Source organism: Delphinapterus leucas, chromosome 1 (assembly GCF_059928025.1).
Source record: "Delphinapterus leucas isolate spDelLeu-1000000601 "Yukka" chromosome 1, BTC_Dleu_Yukka2, whole genome shotgun sequence".
Taxonomy (NCBI): Eukaryota; Metazoa; Chordata; class Mammalia; order Artiodactyla; family Monodontidae; genus Delphinapterus; species Delphinapterus leucas.
In genome coordinates, this window is record NC_143129.1 from 182,154,977 (window position 1) to 182,160,322 (window position 5,346).

A 5,346-nucleotide genomic window follows, 5' to 3' on the forward strand; every position below is an offset into this window, starting at 1 on the left:
CTCCTCCCCCCTCCGGCCGTCGTCCTCTCCCACCGGTTTCCCGTCCAGAGGGGGAGGCCGCCGCACAGAGACACAACGACCCTTTCCTCAGAGAGTCAGAACGCCCTTCTCGGAGTCTGAGTATAGGGGGCGGACTTGAAGGCTAAAAAGGGACCAGAACCTGGGCCTGAAAAGCTAAAAATGGAAAAAAATATGGAGGCGTAGGCTTTTAGCTCCCCCCACGTAGCATAATAGATGGCTTCTCCCGACCAACCGCCGGCCCTGGGTCTCGGCCGGAGCTCGCGCACTTTAAAAGTGCGCGAGACTAGCTCAGGGGCCGGGCCGGGCCGGGCGGGGCGAGGCGGGGGCGGGGCGCCGGGTTGGGGCGGGGCACCTGGGCCCTCCGGACCGTTTCGAGACTGGGGAGGGCAGCTGAGGCCAAGACCTTTTTATCTGAAAAGCCAGCCAGGTTCGTCCTCTCTTCTCTCCCCAGCCAACCTCCACGCCTGGAGAGAATAACGTTGTTCTAAATAATACCAATCATAGTGCCTACTGTGTACCAGGTACTTCCTAAGTCCTCACATATTTAATTACCCCAACAGTCATGTATGGTAGGTGCTATTGATGTTATCCGCACATACAGGTGAGGAGGAAACTGAGGCACAGAGAGGCTCAGGATCTTGCATAAATAAGGTCACCCAGGTAGTAAATGGTGAATCTGGGATTTGACCCCTAACTCTAATGCTAATGTATTCCAGCTAAGTATGCTAATAATAATAGTGTACTTCATCTATCTTGACATATGTTATGTTTCACATTTCTGAAATCAATATGTGATTTCAGTTCCCGTTCCACTGATGATATGTCCTAGTTTAATTGGCAACAATCTCAATTTCCTAGTGTACCAGGGTATCAGATTCAATGAAATGCAGTACTAGCAAAGCGCTCTATACTTATGCTTTAACTCATTTAATCCTCAGAAGAACCCTATAGGGTAGGTGTCATTGTTATCATTCCTGTTTTATAGATGAGGAAACTGAGGCACAGAGGTTAAGTAACCTTGCCCAAGCTCACAGGGCTGTAGATGGTGGAGCTGGGATTTGAACCCAGGCAGTCTGGCTCTGGAGTTGGTGCCTCCTGCTTCTTATAGCCTCCTAGAGAATAAATATTGAGTCCTGCACATCCATCTCTGATACCTGCTGTTCATATTAAGCAGATTATACCTGAACCAACTTGGGGAGATAGAAAGGAGGGAGTGGAGGCAGTCAGAATGAGCTACCCCTACCCACCCCCAGGGGTAGCTCAACACACAGGGCGTGAAGCTGGACAGATGGCCCCTGACGGTCACTAAGGTTTCCAAACACTGGATGAAGTACAGAGGCCTGTCATCACAGTCTACCCATTCATTTTGGGGGAGAAGTCAGTTTTACTACTCCCAGAGCAGGGATTGAACCCGTGCCCCCTGCAGTGGAAGCATGGAGTCCTAACCACTGGACTGACAGGGAATTCCCACTACCCCCATTTTGCAGAAGAAGGAACTGAGGCTCAGAGGCCGTGTAAATTGCCTGAGCATGTCACACTGCCCATAAATTACTGTCCAGGGTTTGTCAGATCCTGAAGCTGTGCTCTGTCCACCTCCCTGGACCATTCTCTCTGACAAGATTGAGGCTGAGGCATTTAGTGTGGGCGACTCCATGGGGCCTGGGATGCCTGCAGCAAGTGGGCAGAGCTGAGTGTGCAGAAACTGGAGAGAGGTCACACAGGGACAAAACCACAAAGTCTGTCCCTTCTCCCAGAAGTTTTCAGGCCAGTTGGGAAGACCAGCAAACACAGTCTTGAAGAAGGTAAATAACTCCTTCAGGAAGAGAATTGATAAGGCCAGAGGGAGGCTGGACCCTGGAGTTCTCCCACTCCTAGTGGAATTCATCTCTGGGTTTCAGCTTGATAGTACTGGTCGTCAAAACTTGTACTTGTTTACACCTGAAACTAACACAACATTGTAAATTGACTATACTTCAAAAAGAAAAACAACTTCTACTTGTTTGAAATCTGCTTTATAAATTATCTTGGTTTGTTTGCTTGTTTGTTCATATCCCTTACACATTAAGCCCAAAGATTGTTAGAAGGCCAAAAAGTATCTGTTTATTAATCGCTTTCTGAAAATAATGGATCAGAAATGATATATTGAGCTTTTATGCCTTATTCAGTGCTGTGCTAAAACCATACTGTAAAGACATGCAAGAAAACTGGAAGCCAGTCATGGCCTGGATGGAGTGGTCTAATCCAGGTGAGGGTGGTGACAGAATAATTGGAAAACAATCCCAAGAGGTATAAAGCATGTGGGTGCCAGTGCTGGGAAGATGCTGAGGGTCTGATGGGTTCCCCAACAGCTCTTTGGGGAGCTGGCTTCCATATAAGAATGAGGAGTCTCAACTGGAAAGAAAGGCTACTGGCCAGGGAACCAGAGTGGGAACAGACTTCAGTTTGCAACCCAGTCACTTGGGCATGCATGCCTTCTCACATTCCAACCCCTCCCTTGGAGTCCCAGTTCTGCCAGCTCCATGAAGTCAAGTATTCCTGAAAGCTAAAAGAAATGCCAAGGTAATAAAGGTATTTAAATAAAAGTAACTTTATTTTATCAAGATTTAAATTTTTGGGACTTCCCTGGTGGTGCAGTGGTTAAGACTCTGAGCTCCCAGTGCAGGGGGCCTGGGTTCAATCCCACATGCATGCCTCTACTAAGAGTTCATGTGCCTCAACTAAGGAGCCCACAGGCTGCAACTAAGACCGGGCGCAACCAAAAAAAAAAAAAAAAGTTAAAAAAAAGATTTAAATTTTCTGTTAACCCCTACATTTTTAGGAGCTACCTCCCCAACTAGTCTAGGTCTAACTTAGATTTTCCTAAAAATTTTTTTTTTTTTTTGTGGTACGCGGACGTCTCACTGTTGTGGCCTCTCCCGTTGCGGAGCACTGGCTGTGGACGCGCAGGTTCAGCGGCCATGACTCACGGGCCTAGCCGCTCCGCGTCATGTGGAATCTTCCCGGACCGGGGCACGAGCCCGTGTCCCCTGCGTCGGCAGGTGGACTCTCAACCACTGCGCCACCAGGGAAGCCCTTCCTAAAAATTTTTTACTCTGAAATAATTTAAAACATGACAGAGTTGCAAGAATAGTAGACAGAACTCCTGTGTACCCTTTGTCCAGATTCACCAACTGATAAAATTTTGTCACATTTGCTTTATTACTCCCTCTCTCTCTAGAGATATATAAAATAATAATAATATGTATAACCCAGTACTGTGCTATTATCAAATTCAGGAATTTTAACATTAATATAATATAAAATTTTGGCAAGAATACCACAGAAGCAGCGTTGTGCCCTTCTTGTACTGCTATTCTCCACTGTAAAAATGCCATTTTCCCCCTTTTGGAACTAATAAATCTATGGGAGGGAATTCCCTGGTGGTCCAGCGGTTAGGACTCTGCGCTTTCACTGCTGAGGGCCCAGGTTCAGTCTCTGGTCGGGGAACTAGGATCCTGCAAGCCGTGTGGAAAAAAAAACAAACCTATGGGTAGATACACTGAGATGACCCCAAATATCCTGTTTGTTTTCAAATTTTCACCTACTGACTTTAGGATCCATCGATGACTCTTGCCTAATTAGTTACCACTCGAATGGTTGCAAAATGATGATTTTCTAGTTCCATTATTTCTTTTTTTTGCCCCATTATTTCTTCAACAAGTAATTTTTAAACTTTTTATTCTGAAAAATGTCAAAGTATGGAAAAATTGAAGCAACAGTCCAACTGAAGAACATCAGCATGGCCACAACTTAGATGCAACAACTGTGACTCTTTTGCCCTATTTGCTTCATCTATCTGTGTATATAGCTAACTCTCTGCTTTTGCTGGACCATTTCAAACTAAGCTGCAGTCAGGAAATACTTCAACCTGTATCTCCCAAGAACAAGGACATACTTGGGACTTCCCTGGTGGTCCAGTGGGTAAGACTCCACACTCCCAATGCAGGGGACCTGAGTTCAATCCCTGGTAGGGAATCTAGATCCCCTATGCATGATGTAACTAAGAGTTTGCAACTAAGAAGTCCACATGCCACAACTAAGAGTCTACATGTCGCAACTAAGACCCGGTGCAGCCTAAATAAATAAATAAATAGTAAAAGATAAAAAAAGAACAAGGACATTCTCATACATAACCATAATACCACTTTTACACCCGAGAAAATTAACAGTTATTTCCTAATATTATCTGATGTCTAGTCCATATTCAAAATTTTCACAACACAGTGTCTTTTACATTTGGTTTATTGAGCCAGGATCCAATTAACATATTACATTTGGTTATCATATCCTTTAGTCTTTTTAAATCTAAAATAATCTCCCCACCTAAGGCACTGACTTTTTAAAGAGATCTGGCCAGATAGTTTGTGTAATGTGTACAGCTGACCCTTGAACAACACAGGTTTGAACTGCATGGGTCCACTTATACATGGATTTTTTTTCAGTAATAAATATTACACTTCTACATGATCCTTGGTTGGTTGAATCCGAGGCTGGGGAACGACAGATACAGGGGAACCACGAATACAGAGGAACCACGGGTACAGATTATAAATTATACTCGGATTTTCGACTTTTTGGAGGGTCGGCACTCCCAACCCCTGTGTTGTTCAAGGGTCAGCTCTACATTCTGGATTCATCTGATTGGCTCCTCATGGCATTATTTAGCTCATTCCTCTCTCCTCTATTTTCCTGCACAGTGGAAGTTAGGTCTAAACTCATGGTCACATTCAGGTTAGACAATGGCCAGAACACTTTGTGGGTAAAGGCACATATGTCCCATTGCACTCCATCGGGAACACAATGATTGGCTGTCTCACTTTCAGCAATGCTAAATTTGGTCTTTTGGTTAATATTGTGACCACTGGATCCCTCCACAGAAAAAGTATATTTTCCCTCTTTGCAGTTTGCAAGTAATCTCTGGATACTTTGGCACAAGGAAATATCCCATTTCCCTACAACCTTTTACTTAATGGTTTTAGCATCCACTAACGATCCCTGCCTGTTTCAGTTACTTCACTGGGGGTTGCAAAAAGACAAAATTTTAAATATATCATTTCTTCTACATTCCTTTGTAAAGAAGAATTTTCCTTCATTAACTGGAGATGAACTACAGTTCCCCCTAAATGCGTAACTTTTTATCAAGTTTCAGAGTAGGTTGACCTAATAGTCATCTCCAATGGTAACAAATTAATTTTAATTTTTTCCTGTTTTTTTAGTCACTATGAACTCTTGGAATTTATTTATTCAATGTTTTGCAATAATTACAGTCCTTAGTGTTTTTAGTGA